This window comes from Pan troglodytes, chromosome 5 (assembly GCF_028858775.2).
Source record: "Pan troglodytes isolate AG18354 chromosome 5, NHGRI_mPanTro3-v2.0_pri, whole genome shotgun sequence".
Lineage (NCBI taxonomy): Eukaryota > Metazoa > Chordata > Mammalia > Primates > Hominidae > Pan > Pan troglodytes.
In genome coordinates this window covers 45,697,816-45,715,280 of record NC_072403.2, presented here as the reverse complement: position 1 = coordinate 45,715,280, position 17,465 = coordinate 45,697,816, and the positions used below count along the sequence as shown (strand labels likewise).

The 17,465-nt window shown below is 47.0% G+C and overlaps 1 protein-coding gene across 7 annotated transcripts in view; it reads right to left on the bottom strand.

Annotated features, from left to right (window-relative positions):
• DAAM2 (dishevelled associated activator of morphogenesis 2) overlaps positions 1-17,465 on the bottom strand; it is a 114,267-nt gene that overhangs the window by 79,337 nt on the left and 17,465 nt on the right. Inside the window, exon 1 of one of the 7 annotated variants that reach the window (XM_063812966.1) lies at positions 5,794-6,271. The exons of 5 other annotated variants lie outside the window; for them this stretch is intronic. The gene's annotated coding sequence lies outside the window, so the exon portion shown is untranslated. Of the gene's footprint in view, positions 1-5,793; positions 6,272-17,465 lie in introns of those variants that run through there. One more of the 7 variants, XM_063812967.1, reaches the window with a different exon arrangement.

Here is a 17,465-nt window from a genome sequence, read left to right as displayed (position 1 = left end):
GAGAAAGCTGAGGCCCAAGAAGCAGGCTACTTGCCTCAGGACCCACAGCAAACTCATGCCACAGCCATGTCTAGGACCCAATTATCGAATTCACAGCACAGAACTCTTCTCTCCCACTATAGAACAGTTGCAGACAAATTCTGCTTTGCTTCCTGGTTTCTCCTGAGTTTCTACTTAAGTGGAAACAACAACTACAAAAATGCAATATAAAAACAAAAATTAAAAATTCCAAAAATCTTAGCCAAGATTCATTCATGAATATTTCCCCTAAATATTGTGAGCCCTGCTAGGATCCAAGCTACACAGCCTCTCTCTTTAAATATTCTCAAATACTCCAGGAAACTGATTCCCAACTTCTCCTGATTTCCTCACCTCAAATTTTCTCTTTGAAGCCTGAAGGGTACTTAGAAACTTCTCTTTAAAAAGAGAAGGTGCTCCTGACAGTCATTCCAAGAGATTTGGATTTGCCAAGTTGAAGTTACAGAAACCTGTGACTATGCACACTAATTATTATTATTTGCCTACCATTAGTATGCTTTTTCACATTTCACATCTGATTTTTTATGTACATTTTTCTTAATTTTTGTGTGCAAACAGTCCTAATACGAAGTGAAAAAAATCATTGGCAAAAGGAGAAAAGCAAACAAACTAGCCTGGTGTCCAGGGATTCGAGAATTTCAGGAGGATCGGGAGGCAAATTGGATATGTTCTCCAGGAAAGGGGAGCTATTGGGCGTATCAGCTACACAACCGATCACCTGAGGATTCCACTGGAAATGAAAAAGAGAGAAAGAGAAGGAGTCGAGAGTCCCCCAAAACCCTAAGTGGCTTCTCCCCAGCTTTAGAACACCACAGGGATGCTCACCTTTTAAGAGACTTGCTTTCCCAGAATAGCCCCAGCCCCTCACTTTGGGATTGTGCTGTGAATGACAAAGTACTCATGGCAGGGAGCCCAGAGAGTTCTAGCAGGTAAGGAGAAGACCCTCGAAAGTAAAATAAAAAAAAAAAATCTGCTACTAACTGGCAGTTATTTGAACTAGTTATACCAGAGACCAGGAGCAGGCCGTACAATCGCTTCTTCCCCAGGGCTCTTCTTCTAAGCTGAGAAGATGCCAGCCGTGTGTTTATCATTTCTCCCCACTATCTTTTAAGGCAGCCACATCCCAAGCCAGCAGGCAGAAGCTGGACCAAGACACATGTCCAATGGGGAAGGAGGCCAGGTTCACTGCACTAGGCATGAAATACGCCTTATCTCATATTTGCCAATACACCTGCACCATGGGGACACATAAAATGTGAACCTCATCCCCATTTCCCATTAGAAATTAGAGATTCACAAAGCCCAAATAATGTGTGCTGGGCCATTTAGCAATGATAGAGCAGGACTGGGTCTCCCTCCAATTCCATTCTACCCAAGAGGTACCAGGACCACTGCATGTAGTGTGCAGGCTGTGAACTGCAAGAGAATCCCACATCCAAGGAGATACATGAGCCCACCCTGCCTGCAGGGCTTGTACACCTGGGAAAGAGTACACTCAGTACACTCAGTACAGATATCGGGGTGCAGAAAGCCAGTCCCACTTATGTTCCCTCGACTCCCCCCATTCCCACCTGCCCAATCACAGCCATGGTGGGAGCAGGGGAAGGGCATATCTTATCCCTGGTACGACGGAGAGGGTGTGTGATCAGGTGACAGGGTGATTCTGTGAGTGCATGCACAGCCAGGCTCAGGAAAGTGCCCCCCAACACACACACACTGGCAGAGCTGGGCTACTTTACAGGAGTATGCTTAACTATGTTTCCTTCAAGAAACAAAGGCCCCCCCACCCCCCGACCTTGTTTTTTTGTTTGTTTGTTTGTTTGTTTTGTTTTGTTTTAAACAGTCTCGCTCTGTCACCCAGGTGGAGTGCAGTGGCGCAATCTCAGTTCGCTGCAACCTCCACCTCCCGGGTTCAAGTATTATCCTGCCTCAGCCTCCTGAGTAGCTGAGACTACAGGCGCACACCACCATGCCTGGCTAATTTTTGTATTTTTAGTAGAGAGAGCGTTTCCCCATGTCCGCCAGGCTGGTTTCAGACTCCTGACCTCAGGTGATCTTCCCGCCTTGGCCTCCCAAAGTGCTGAGATTACAGGCGTGAGCCACCGCACCCAGCCTGACAAAGACCCTTCTTAAATTCACACCCAGGCCCTGCATGGCTAAGCATCCTCTCTGATCAGGCTCCTCCTTGGCAGCTGGCAGGTCAGCTACCTGGGCCCCTCTGAAGCCACCCCAGGTCACCTCTCATCATTCTCCTCCAGGAGTTAGATAGTTGGGATAACCTGGCTCTGGAGAGGAAGACTGGCAAGTCCCAAGAAAGTATTTGTGTCTCCCCCTGCTATTCTCATCCAGCTGGCCTTTCCCCATGGCCCTCACCCATGATAAACGCACCCTGGACGGGGAAAGAGGAACAGAAATTCCATGCTCTGGACCTTGCCTGGAGCTGGCTTCCCAACCACGCGACTTCCGCGGCACCTGCTCTTGCTGGGAAGGCACCAGTGGGTCCTCTCCAGCTCAAACATCTGCCTCCCTCAGCTTGTCTTGCCTGCAGGAGCTGGCCAGCTTCTCCTGCATGCTATGCTGATGCAAAGTTCTCTGTCCTGAATCGGCAGAACCACCTCTGTCAAGGATGTGGGGTTTGTTTTCTTAATTAACTGAAAATGCTAACATGGGAGCCCAGGAGCTGGCAGGGGCCTGGCCTTCAACGGCTGCTAGAAAAAATTCTTGCTTTGAAATCTGGATCTCTAACGCCCCACATGGGATGTCAAAACAAACAGGGACACTTGATCCTGGAGCACAGGGCCTGGGGCAGGTTCAGGTTACAGGGCCAGAGATGGATTTAGCTACAGGATGCCACAGCAACCAACAGGTGACCAGATCCTGATTTCCCAAAATGGTATAGCTAGACCCCAAGATGCCCCTGCTGGGGCACGGGCTCTAGGGGGATGGGGAGAGGTCATTGGGATTTATGCCAGCAATACTTCCTGAGTGCCTACTGCCCAGCAGGCACGGAACTGGGGGCGGGGGAGGCTGCAGAGATAGCCAAGTTCTATTGACTCCTGCGCTTGCGGAGATAAAATTAGGAACAAATTACTAATGTGTAGCACAGAAGGCCCCCAGAGCTGAAATATTTACTGTCAAGACCTTTGCAGATAATGTTCACTGACTCCTAATGTACAAGACAGAAAAGGGTAGAGTGGAGTCTGGAGAAGAGACGACCAGAATGACCACCCAGAGCCCAGCTGAGGGACAGTAACCAGAGAGTGGAGATACAATGGAGCATCATTCAAAAGCAGAGATGACAGCAAGACCCAAAACCCCAGCAGGGGGAGGAGGGAAAGGAGGTGGAAGAGGATGGAGAGGCAGGGGTCCTCAGTCTCCTGCCTCCAGCCTCCAAGACTGGCAGGACATTCGATCCAGAAAGGATGCTGATTGCCCAGCCCCATCTAAGGGCCAAGGCACCAGGCTAGCATGATACAGCCCTGGATGCCCCCAGGGTGGTGAGGCACAAGTCACATGCACAGTTCTGTACACCAGGGATCATGCGATGGCCCTCTCACCTAACAGCTGGGCCTCAGGAAAGGTCAGAAGTTCTGAATGACCAGAAAACATCCCTCTTTGGGAGGAAGTCACACAGTGTTCCAGGGAGGCCCCACACTTCCCCCTTCCCGGCACAAGTCGTCCCATCTGCAAAGGCCCAGAAAGGAGCAAGTTTGCTTGAGGTCAGAGATGCTATGTCAGAGCAGAGCACACCAATCTGAACTCAAGAGTCTTCGTTTTTCCTGACTTGCCTGTTCCTCTCTGAGTCTCTGGCCTAGGTCCATCCTGAGCTTGGAGACCAGCAGGTTGGAAGATTCAGAACCCCCAAGCTGCTTTGCCCCAACCTGAACTCCTCAGTTTTCTTCACCCCCCAAGGAGAGGGGGATGTTGAACCATTTCCTCTTGGGACACCCATACTGCACATCTCCCTTCCTGCAGTAGAATCTGTCGATGTAGCCTTTCTTAATCTTTGGGCCTTTGAAGCACACAGTGTAGAGCCCAGTTTGAGAAACAAAGCATTAAAAGTTAAAAACTATCATTTTAGGAAACCACTCGGTGCCAACTTGCACAGAAACACAAACCTGGGGACTAAAATCGCATGCCAATAGTAGGTTATATGGTGGTCATTCAGATGATTCAGAATAAATGCCTCCAATTTTTAGAGTATTATTATTAAAATGAAAACAAAGGAACATTTCTCAAGGAAAAGCACATTCTCAAGCAGAGTCTCAGACCTTGGAGAAAACAATCACACAATGTTCCCAGGGGTCTCTGGGGCCCAGTGTGAAGGGCTCTGGCTGGGGGTGAGGACCCAGACTATGGAGTTAGGCTGCCCTGAACCCTTCCCTGTCCCAGCCGTGTCCTGAGTGCCCTCCACAATGGCTGTCACACAGTAGGTCAGCAATTCAACTTTGTTGAACACACAAATGAATAAATGGTTAGACGAATTAAGAGGTTCATCCTGGCTTTGCCATTTACCAGCCCTGCATCTTTAAGGAAAGGTCCTTAATCTCTGAGCCTTAGTTTCTTAATCTTTGAAATCTACAAAATTAGTCACAAGTCAATAAACTACTGCAAGAATTAAAGGAGATGCAAAGCCTTTAGCAGAGTGATTGGTGCATTCAAGGTACAGAATAAATGGTAACTATTATTGTTACTTTTCAAAAATGGCTTTAATCTCACATCCAAAATATCTTTCCAGCTCTGCACACCTTCCCAATTCCACCATGCCATATTATATTTTGGTAAATCCCCAGCACAAAGCCTGGCACAAGTAGGAACACAGAAAACATCTGTTGAAGCATAATTTAGCAGAAAGTGTCTCTGATTTGGAAACCCTGGCCTCGGGTGAGTGCCAGGGGCTGAGGCTTCTAGCATTTCCTGCCTCCTCCATGGGAGGCCACCTCTTTGTAACAGACCCCAGCCCTCCAAACTGTACCTGAGCATTCAAGGCCAGGAAGTTCACCTGTGTCCATGCCACAGGAAATGGGACGGGGGGCATTTGCTCTGCAGAGGGTGGGGATGCTGGCTGAGCCCATCCCCCTGCTGCATAGACTTCTCCTCCCATTCCTTTTCACTCCAGCTCTGGGGAGCGTGGGCCTCCCCCCAGGCAGCGTTCCCAGGCTTCAGCAGTAACAGGCCCTCCATTCTTCCCTGCCCTTGGCAGACCTGCCTCCTCCCACTACGACACTGTCCGCTGCTGCTCATGGGCAGCTGCCTCAATCCAAGGAGACAACGCAGACTTCTTGGGGCCCAGGCCTGGTCTGTCCCCTGACCCTATAGGAAGAAGAGGAATTGGTCCAAGTCTCCTGCTGAGATACACTCACAGGGTCACTCATTTCACCCTCAGGCTGCAAATGTCACTGGTCTCTGGCATCTTCACAAACAGCACTCACTGACCACACTTTGTTTTTCCCAAACGAGGGAGAAATCTGACATCTGCCCCTCCCGGATCTTCACTCCTTGGGCCAGGCTCCAGCTATGTTCAGATGTCAACCCCCAGCTCCCTGCCTCAAGGTTGACAACCACCAGGATAAGGTGGGGGGCTATCCCCAAGTTCAAGACTCGCTACCCACTGGGGATCCCAGTCCCCACCTCTGTCTCCTCCTTCTCACATTTGCCCATCAGATACCATTGGCAAGAGTCACCAGAACTCAACCCAAAATCTGCAATCCACAATCCAAGGAAGAGGAGGTAACGCGGCTTTCTTTCACTTACCAAGTTTATCCAGCTATTTTCCAACTTTTTTAGGAATCCTGAGCTCAGTCCTCAAGAATTATCTTCTGATGTCCCAGAGCTGGGTGCTGGGAGCCCAGGGCCACAGCAGGGGGCTGCAGACAGGGAGTCCTTCTGTGGGCATGGATTCCTGGGGTGGGGTGTGCTTGATTTGAAGCAGTGCCCCCTCCTCTGGAGGCTTCAGTACTAAAATCCAGCCCAGGAGTGTCCCAACCACAGCCCAGCAAGGTATCTAGCAAGGGAGGCAGGGCCACTGTCAGGAGCAGAATGTGTGGCTCTCTTTCTTAAAGGGACAGCCTGCCCCAAGAGCCCGAGGTGGGTGGAAATGCTAGAAAGGAAGGAGCAAGGGAGGATAAGCTAGCATCCTCTAGGGAAAAACTCTGAACACACACCAGTCTGTGACTCGGCACTAGCCTCATCCTGTGGTATGACAAGCTTCTCCACTTTCCTGATGTGGAACATGGAGGCAGAAAGACCCTTCCCCAGGGGAACTCACCTACTCTAGGGCTGAACTCACCCAGAGGGTGTTGCAATAACCCATAAGAAATATTAATTATTTACTATGTACACAGCACTTTCCTAAGTGCTTTGCATGAAGAAAATGATTTAGTCCCAATAGGAACTTTAGGAGGTAGGTATTGTGATTATTATTCCCATTTTACAGATGAGGAAACTGAGGCCTGGAGATAGTAAATTGCCAAGGTCTTACAGGTAATATGTGAAAAAATTAGGATTTGAACAAAACTGATTCTACTGGAGCTCAACCACTCATCTTCTACCAACCTTGTCCAGAGGGTAAATTTCTGTTTTCATCTTTATAGTTTTTAGTATTTTCCACATTCTAAAATAAGCGTTATTCTGTATAAAGAGAAAAAAAAATAAAGATCCCACATTCTATCTCTCACTCCAATATTTCAACCAAGACGAGACTAGAGCGAGAAGATAAATGTATTCTATGTGGAAGCTCTAAGAGGAAGGAGAGTAGCAAAATTAACAGGACAGTGCAGCAAGGCTATGATTAAATCTATTTAAGTTTTGCCTATTATAGATCCACAGGCAGGTTTTAAATAAAATTAAAGCAATAGCTTCTTATTTCAGCCAAAAACTGAAATAAAAAGTTTTTTAAAACCTGGTAACTGAAAAATTCAGCGAAGTCCAGGCTCCTCATAGATTATCCAAGACCTTTCCTAATTTGATCACCAGCTCCCTCCGCAGCTTCCCCCACATGGTCCCACCCACCCCACCCAGCCACCAGGCCAGATTACCAGAGGTTTCCATAAGCCTCTCCAGCACGCTGCCACTCACTCAGGCTAGGATGCCCATTCCCTCCGCCTGTGCAGTCTTTGCCATCTTTCCAGACCAGGTTAAACTGTCAGTGCTGCTATGGAGGCTTCCACCCCCACGAGCAGAGTGTTGAACATTAAAAACTCCTTCCTCTGCGCTCTCACAAGCTTTGCCCATTGCTATGGACTGAATGTGTGTGTCCTCTCAAAATTCATAGGTGGAGGCAGAATTCCCTATCTGATGCTATGTGTAGGCGGGGCCTTCGGGATATGATTAGGTCATGAGGGTGGAGCTCCCCTGAACGGGATTCATGCCCTTATAAAAGAGACCCCAGAGAGCTGTCTCATCCCATCTGCCATGTGAGGACACAGTGAGAAGGCTGAACCACCAGACATCAAATCTGCCAGTGCCTGCATCTTGACTTTCCGGCCTCCAGAACTGTGAGAAATAAGCGTTTGCTGTGTAAGTCACCCAATCTATGGTATTTTGTTAGAGCAGCTTGAACTAAGACATCATCCCAAATCTATTGTTAGAGGTGGCATCACATTGTATGCTAATTAACTGAGCATCTTTTTTTCACTTTTCTGTCCCTAGCACCTAGCACTAAAATCTTGTGGAGTCAGGCAGCTCATGACAGTAATTCTTATTGTTTGAGAGTGTGTTTAGTTTTGTGGGCACTTCCTCATGAGTTACCTCATTTGAACTTCACAACAATGAATAGGCATTAGATGTGTCAAATGTTAGTACTGGAGGAGGTAAGTAGCATTTGAGGTCCTTGTGACTCTGCCCTTTGAAGACTAGGTTTGCCCAGATGGACCTGAAGGACTGGCCAGGCTCCCCAAGCCCATTTTCAGCTGGGCCAGACTCTACGCCATCCCTGCCTTCCACAGGCCTCCCTGTGCTCCAACCTAACATTCTCTTGTCCTCAGCTTCCCTCCAGCCAAACGGAAAGCCAGTGGGCATAGAGATGATGATGATGCTCACCAGCTGGGGTGTAGCCCGCATTCTCTGTGAGTTAGTGCATGCAAAATGGCCAAAGCACTGATGAGGGGCCACATTTTCAAATAAGAACCCAGAACAATTCTGCCAGTGTTGTGGAGGAAAACCCTGTTATACATCCCTGAGGCTGTACCCCCTGGCACTGGCATCACTGAAAAAGGGTGTGGAACAAAGGCACACAGAATGTCAGAGCCAGAAGGAACCTTAGAAATCACATTGCTCAACCCCACTCTAGACAGGGAAATGAGGGCCCAAACTCAGGAGGGGCTTGTCAGAAACAGTGACTCAGTAGCAAAAAACACAGAGCGACAGCTGGCTCCTGAGCCCTTTCAGATGATTCTGATCCAAGCAAGAAAAAGGAACCTAAAGAATTTTTACTAAAAGGAGGTCACAAAGGCCAAATTAATTGCAAGGCATTCTTCAATTACACAGCACACAAATGGGCTTTAAATGCAACATCACACACAGAAAACATGTTATAAAGAAAACAATACAGAAGAATAACAGGACGATGTTCAGTAACAGTGTTCAAATTTAGTCACCCTGGAGGCCAGGCCATGCTACAACCCATGTTCTTCCATGACCTCTGCTACGAATGAATTGAGCAGGTAGAGCTAAGTCTAACACTATTTCTGCATTGTGTTAGTAGAATGCATTAACGTCAAAATACTACAGATTAATACTTTCTTTCATCCTCAGATAAAATAATTTATAGTTGTTCTAGTTGTTGGTGCTTAGTCAAATATTGTTGGTCCCCACCCCCGATTACACACAGAGGATTGTACTTCCTGGGTCCTTGTGTTGGGTGGAGTCATGTGGCTAATTTTGGCCCATTCGCTGAAAATATGAAGGGTTAATTTTATGTGTCAAGTTGGCCATGGGACCAGGTATTTGGTCAAACACCAGTATAAAGGTTACTGTGAAGATTTTTTTTTTTTTTTTTAATTGAGATGGAGTTTCACTCTGTCACCCAGGCTGGAGTGCAGTGGCGCCATCTCGGCTCACTGCAGCCTCCACCTCCCAGCTTCAAGCGATTCTCCTGCCTCAGCCTCCCAAGTAGCTAGGACTACAGGCGTGTGCTACCATGCCCGACTAATTTTTGTATTTTTAGTAGAGCTGGGAATTCACCATGCTGGCCAGACTCGTCTCAAACTCCTGACCTCAGGTGATCCACCCACCTCGGCCTCCCAAAGTGCTGGGATTACAGGCGTGAGCCACCATGCCCAGCCAGAATTTTTTTTTTTTTTAACATGAGATGAACACTTAAATCAGTAGGCTCTGAGTAAAGCAGATTACCCTCCATAATGTGGGTAGGCCTCATTTGATCAGTTGGAGGCCTTCAGAGAAAATGACCGAGGTCCCCCAATGAAGGGAACTCTACCCCTAGACTGCCTTCAGTCTTGAGCTGCAACATCAGCTCTTTCCTGGGTCTCCAGCCTGCTGGCCTACCCTGCAGATTTTTGACTTGTCAGTCCCACAACCATGGGAGCCCATTCCTTAAAACAAATCCAGATATATGTAGAGAGAGATCCTATTGGTTCTGTTTCACTATAGAACACTGATGAACAGAAGCATCATTAGTGGTCTAGAGCTTTTAATTGTGAGGACCAGACTCCCTTTTCCTTTAGAACAGCAACTGCCAACATTGAAGACAGGGCCTGTTCTGCCAGCCTCAGTTCCTGAGGGACTAAAACAAGCAGAGACCCTCTGTTGATCCACTACCGACAGATAACATGAGTAAGAAATACACCTTTGTTGTTTTCAGTCACTGAAATTTGGAGATTGTGTGTTATTATGCATAATCTTTTACTGACTGAAGTGCTCATTGTTTATCTTAGATTTAAGACATTAGGGGGCAAGGAGAGAAACCCAGAAAAGTAATAGAATCATAAAAGGATTTTGATCCTGGCCCCCCAGAAAGACTCCCAGGCACATGGCCCTTCCTCCAGCTGCATAGTTTCCCTGTTGTGTATGTTGGGATCCTGGGAGTCTTAACCCAGAATCCAGCCACGGTTGTGTAAGTGCATCAAAGGTACGATCTCACTGCTGAAACTTCCCTAGAAAATGTTCAGAGCTCTGCTGAGGAATCTGACCTGGGCCTAGGATGGGAAGCCCTCCAAAGAACAAAAGTTTCCACTACGGCAACAAGAATGTTAAACACGATTTTGAAAAAGTTCTCAGTAAAAGAAATGTGATGATGAGTATTTATAAGCCAAAAACCAAAGGCCATTCCCTAGTTCCTGTGAGGTTTCCCACCACACGGGGAGCGTTAACAGGACTAGAGACGGTACTGGAAACAGACCTGGATGTCCTTGGCTCCACTGCAGATGGGTTAAGTGTGGAGCCTTTGAGAAAAAGCAGTCACAAAGTGTTGATGATTCTCCTTGGAAATCAAGGGTGATCCAGAGGCTGCTGGGACTCCTCCATACCTTTCTTCTCAATGAATAAATCCAGGCCCCTAAACTTAAATACAGAGATAAAGTGTGGGGTAGAATAAGATATAATGGACTTGAACTATTACAGGAACTATTTAGCTTAGACCAGCAGCTCTCAAAACTGGGGGTGGCTACCCATCACACCCCCTGCCCCCAGAGACATTTGGCAATGTCTGGAGAAGTTCTGTGGTTCTCGTAACTAGTAAATGTTACTGAGATCTACTGAGTAGAGGCTCGGGGTGTTAATAAGCCTCCTATAATACAAAAGATAGCCCCCCACAACCAAGAATTATGTGGCCTAGTATCAAGATTGAGAACCTGTGGCTGTGATCAAATCCCTAGTTATGAGGGTGTGAAGGTTTAGAACAAGAGCAGGAGGAACATTTATAGCGCAATATGCCCCATTGCAAAAAAAAAAATACATTGCAGTCAAACTGTGGGACCTCAGATCAGCAGTATCAGCATTACCTGTGAACATGTTAGAAATGCGCAGCCTTGGGCTCTGCCCCAGACTCCTGGATCAAATTCTTTCTCAAGTATTTATTAGAAAAAATACGACGTGTGATTCATATACCTATAGAGAAAAACCAAAACTGACTATCACTAAAGCATCCTGAGAGGTAGCACAGTTCATGTCAGTAGGAAAAATAAATCTTCATTGCTACTCTCTTCTCCCTATGAGGGAGGAATCCAGCATGAGAATCAGGGTAGAAGGTCCATTCTTTAGAATTTGTCTTTGGATTTGCAAAGCGAACTGAGGAGCAAAGTTGAGGAGTGGGGCTGGAGAGTAAAGACAGCTGAATTACTCAACATAATAAAGAGGGGGACCTGTTTGAGTGAGTTGCTGGTGAGCACCAAGGGAGAGAGGAGGAAGACCAAATGGTGTAACCTTTGGCCAATCTATTTTAGAATAAACTTATCCAGTACTCAGTTCTGAATTGTTGTAATACAAATACCCTTGGTCTCCCCAGACCTCCTTAAAGTTCACCGCATTCACGAAGCCTTGTGTAAATGGTGTGTGTGTGTGTGTGTGTGTGTGTGTAAACCAGGGGTATGGGAGTAATTCCACATCTGGGTCAACACAGTGCAGAAGAGTTCGTGGTTTGCATGAAACCAATAAGAGTTCATGTTTCCTGTGAGCTTACTATGTGCAAGGCACTGTTTAAGTATTTAATACTTAACAGACACAGTTTCATTGAAGGCTCACAGCTGCCCTATGGGGAATACCATTGTTATTTCATATTAGGGATAAGAGGTCTGCAGCAGAGAGAATTTATGCCACTCGCTCAGGGACACCCATACAATGAGTGAGCCTTAGAGACAGAATTGAAATCTCAGCAGTCTGGCTCCAGAGTTCATGTTAATTTCTGGGCCACCATGCTTGTCACCTAGGGGTAGTTAATAATCTTAACGAATTCAGTGGAAACAGGAACTCAGAGCCAGAGGTGATGTGAAAAATATAAGCCACCACCACTTATTTTGGAATCTCCAGACCAGCAGTTCCCAGGCTTCAGTGTGCACCAGGATCACCACGTGAGCTTGATAAGACACAAATCGCTGGGCTGCACCCCTAGAGCTTGATCCAGAAGCCTTGGGCAGAGCCCAGGGATGTGCATTTCTAAGAAGTTCACAGGTGATTCTGATATTGCTGGCCTAAGGTCCCACAATTTGAGAACCACTGCCCTCTGTTTGTGGCAGTGAGATTCAGCTAATTTATTCTGAATCTCAAAGACAGGGCTCCTCGGGTGACATCTGGTCACAATATCAATGACTGAGTGGCTCTGAATTGAATCAGGCTAATACTGAAGAGAATGGAGGAGGAGAGGGATGAGTATCCAGTGGAATTCAACCTGGAAAACTTCCTGGAGGAAGAGCCACGTGGTGAGAACAGATGCTGAGGTTACTTATTTCCTCAAATCTCCTTGATACACACTCCATACAGCAGGGCTCAGGCATTTGAGTTCCACAGAAATGGTGGGAGGGCACCCCTTGTTCTTTGGTGAGTCAATTCAGAAAGGCTTAGCAGAAAGTGAAGAATCAGGAGACATTCTCTTCCATGGAACTAGAAGCTGCCTAGGACAGTGGTTAGGAGAAAGATGAACGCGTTTGAATTGCAGCTCTGCTGCTGTGCCACATGGATCTTACTCCAGGTCCTTAGCTGTTCTAAACTTTAGTTTCCAAATCTGTAAAACAGACAATCAGTTGTATGTGAAGTGCTCACCACAGTGCTCACCCAACGCCAACGCCAACCCCAACAAAGGCATCAGAGCTCCATCTGTGGCCAGGGAAACCAAGCCAAGGTCAAAGGGGAGGCTGGCTTTGTTACTGCTCCCAACCCACATAGGAGCTGGGAGGTTGAGGTTTAGCTGCTCTTCATCTTCTATCATTTAAAACAGGGTTTCTAATCTTTTGGCTTCCCTGGGCCACACTGGAAGGAGAAGAATTGTCTTGGGCCACACATAAAATACACTAGCACTAACAATAGCTGATGAGTGAGAAAAAAAAAAAAAGAAAGAAAGAAAAAGAAAAATTAAAAAAAATAAAACCTTGCAAAAATCTCATAACATTTTAAGAAATTTTGTGAATTTTTGTTGGCCCTCATTCAAAGCCATCCTGGGCCGCATGCAGCCCATGGGCCACGGGTTGAACAAGCTTGATTTAAAAGATCCTCCATCCCACAGGGTATCAGCTGGTCTTTTAGGGCCCCTTTCCCCCAGTTCTCAGTTTCCTCTCTACCAAACAGTGGCCATGACCCTTTTCCACACCTCACTGGACTTATCTCCTCATTTACCAAGTTGGTAATACTAAGCAGAAGATAAAACCACAATACAAAACTGTCTAACATCTGCACATATAATATGTATTCAACCATGCTTTTACAATGTATGTGGAGAGAAAAGACTGGAAACATTAATTGCCAAATGTTAAGTGACCTGGGAAGGCAGATTCTCCAAGTGTTGTTTGTGGCCAGGCGGGAAGCTGTGGGAAAGGGGGCAGAGGAACAGAAAGATCAAAGTTTCTTTTCAGTGCCCTGTGATGGGCTCATAAACTAATTTTATTTTTGTCTTCTGCTACTATGTATTTTGTATAATAAATCCATGTTTCTTTTATAATAAAGGAGAGAATTTTTTTTTAAAAAAGCAACTTCATATCCTCCTAAAGCTTTTCTTGATTATAACTCACTCCACACGCACTCTGCTCAGTCAGCTCACGTGCTTCCTCTTGGTGCCCGTCCTGTTTCTAGCCTATGAATTTGCATAACGCAGCCATAAGAGGTTGCTTTCTAAATGTTTTCGAGCAGATTTCCTATTCATTTACCTTAGATCTTCTGGTAAGCTGAGCTGCCCCAAAGTGGAGGGAGATGCTTCCTCCTAGTGGAAGAGCAGCCAGACTCATCGCCTATGATTCACCCCCACCCCAAAAACTCACTAGAGGGCTCTTCAAACAGTAAGTGGTCCATGCCAAAAGGAACTGCACAGAAAGTGGCCTGTAGGTGAGGAGAACTGTGTACACATACATACACACACACACGCACACACACACACACAATCTGCCTCTTCTTTCCTTCTCTCTCCAGAGGAAAATGTCATCCGGTTAGTGCCCTCAGATGAACTGGGAAGGCAAGCTCCCCGGTTGTGGTTTGTGAGGGATGGGTGGCTGGGGAGGGGAGGTGTCAGGGAGAGCCAATCCACTTCCATCTGGCACTGAAATCTACACTTATTTTCCTGGACTGGACTACGATCCCCTTTCCCAATGTGAGGAATCGTGCTTTCTTGGTGACACACACTTTCCCCCAAGAATGCTTGGCTTTTCAATGAGGAATTCTTATATATTTGGGATTCTTGGAAACAGGACAAAGACTAATGAATTGCTGGCTCTATCCTAGGTTTGGAAACCCTCTAGAACTCACAGGAGCTGGAGGAGGACAGAGGCAGGCAGGAAAAGGGAGTTGAGGGTGTGTTTGCAACAGAGGGGAGGGTGGCAGGATTGAGATGTCAGATTAAATTGTTTGAGTTACAGGCACTCCAAAAGCTACCTGCTGACTCCACAGTCAGAGGTCACCATCCACACTAAGAATAGAAGGCTGACAGGGGCAGGGTGGGGAGGCAGGGTATACTGAGTGTTTGTGGAGGCTAGAGAGTTATAACAAAGCAGAATTCAGTAGTCCAGATCGTAGTCCAGTCCAGTCGATTGTCAAGTTCATCATGAAGTGAAATGGTTGGGGTACGGTACAGAAAGCACGGGTCTTAGGGTCAGGCACACCTTACTTGGAATCCCCTCTGTGCCACAAACTAGATGTGCAACTTCAGGAAAGTTGACTAAATTCTCAGAACCTCAGTTTCCTCTTCTATAAAATGGGATAATACCCACTTTGCAGAGCTGTTAGAATGAGATGTGTTGAAATGTGCAAGGGCTTAGCCCAGTGTCTGGCACCTAGTCAGCCCTCCATACATGGTAGGTATTATTTAGAGAATTCGAATTTGAAGAGTAGGAGTGTATAAAACCCTTCATAGGAGAACAGCTGCAGAAGGTCTGACTGCCGTGGGTCTGGCCAGGGAGTGGGAAGACCTAGCTCCCGGGGTCCGCAGCAACCAGGCTTATATTCCCCTCCTAACGTGCTCTTTGGGAGCCTTTGTTAGTTCTGGCAGGTTTGGGCTATGCACCCTGCCCTATGCCCCAGATACAAATTCTCTGTAGCCTCAGTGTTTAAGTCCAAGGAGTAAATGTGTGGGTTCCAGGTCACCAGAATGAAATCACAGAGGGTCTACAGGGGCCCTGCATCCTCAGTCTCAGTTCCCTCAATTATCAGGAAGGGGACTGGCTTCTCAGTAAACATTAGGCAAACCATCCAACCCTGGTGTCTAAGGAGCTCCATGAGTTCTCAAGCCATCCTGGAGAAAGCCAGGGGCTGAGTTCCTGCCACCCTCCTCAGATCCCCCCGCCAACATCCCCTGCCAAGAGCTCTAGTAACCTGGGCAAACAGACCATGGCCCTCAGGGTGTTCTCAGCCTAACAGAGAAGGCCAAACGCAGACATAAAAGACTTCAGAATACAGCAAAACAAGGGAGAAAGAAAACAGTTTTCTTTCAAAGGAGCTTATATATGCAGAGGGATCATGAGGTGATTTAAGGAATCCACATTCCATGGGGTAAATCCAGGCAGACGTTCCAGAGAGGAGGGTGCCGGGTGGGGTTGCCATTTGGTGTTGCCCACGAGCTCTCCCCAAAAGTCCCCTCCTTTACTCTGTGGCCTGCCTGAAGGAGAACAGGCACTTTGTCCTGAAATAGTCAATGTACATAACCCCTCCATCGCAGGGATGCTCAGGGTGGCTCTAGTTACAACAATAAGGGTTTAACAACTGGAGTGCTTGCAATGGCGGAGGCAGAGAGAGAAAACAAAACAACATCCACATGAGGTTTTCATTTTCTTTAGCCACGTGAGAATGGCCCTGAAGATCCAGCTATAAATACCCAGCTGCCATTGCCACAAGATGGAAAATCACACACACACACACACACACACACACACACACACACACACACACACTCCCTTCAGTTTACAGGCTTACAAATGCAAATCAAAGTTTCTAAGAATATCTGCCTTGAGAAGAGACAATGCTGGACCCCATGTGCTAAATGCCTTGTCAGGAGGCCTCCTCAAACATATCTGAGGACTTGGCAAGGAGCATTCCCACAGCCATCATCAGGGTGGAATGAGGATCTGCCTCCACAACACCCAGGCCAAGCCAAAGCCCACCAGTGGCCACAAACTGGGCTGAGGGGAAGGGTTTTAGATCCCTTCCCTTAGGGTGTAATAAAGAACAGCCTGCTTTACCCAGGACATTTTAGATTGGGTTCCCTAGAAGCAGAGCCTCGGACAGGATGGGTGTATGTGTGATTTGGTGAAACTGAGCTCTCAGGAAGAACCAGAAAGGGAATGAAGGAAATAGGAAAAGGCAGGGGAGGGATCTGGGAAAGAATGTGGTTTCGGGTGAGGTCTAACTTCAGCCTCATGCTGTGAGGAACTCTGAAGGGTGACTTGGACCGAGACACATTTGTCCCCATAAGGGGCAAAAAAATGGGGCTTTTCCCCTTTCCTAGTGAGTCATTGGTCACAGGATGCAGGGGAGAGGTGGGCTGGGGTGGGGCAAGTGGGTGTAACTTCCAGGTACCTCTGGGTAGAGGGGGAGGGACAACCCAAGGGCAGCCCACACAGGTGTGAACCGTTAGCTGGAGCGCCCACAGCAACCGGGGATCTGGGCAGCGCACCAATAGTATTTTCTGCAGACTCTGCCATACCAAGTGGCTTGTTGCTTAGAATTTGTTTTTTCTATTGATTACATAGGTTTTTGTTTGTTTTTATTTTGTTTTACCTGGGAAGATTTTAGAATCAGCCTGCTGAAGAGAGAAACAAGGTTTGATCGATGTGACACATGATGCTCATTGTTCACCTAATGTCTGATCTCTTCTTCTTTCTTCCTATGAATGGGTCCCTGCTTTTGTTTGCAGCAGCAACATGCCCAATTAAAAAATGTTCAGCTTCCCCCCGGACTCCACTGCAGTTTGGGACCTCTATTCAACAGAATTTTGATGTGTATGGACAGGACTTTCAGAGAAGCTTATTAAAGAGACTGGAAGTAGCTGGCATGCACTTTTTATGCATTGTCATTTTCTTTCTTCCTGCCTGGAATGCAGATTGAAGATGGAGGTGATGCAGCCACGTTGTAACCATGAAGCAATGAGCACAAAGACAAAGGTTCCATTCTAAAGAAGGCTGAAGAAGAGAGAGAGAGAGGGAGGCTGGGTCCCTGATGGCACTGTGGAACCACCCTACCAACTCTGGAGTGTGTCTGCTGAACTGGTTGTGTAAGAAAAATAAAGAACCCCAGTTGACAGAACAACTGTAGCCAGGTTTCTGTTCCATGTGGCTATAGCT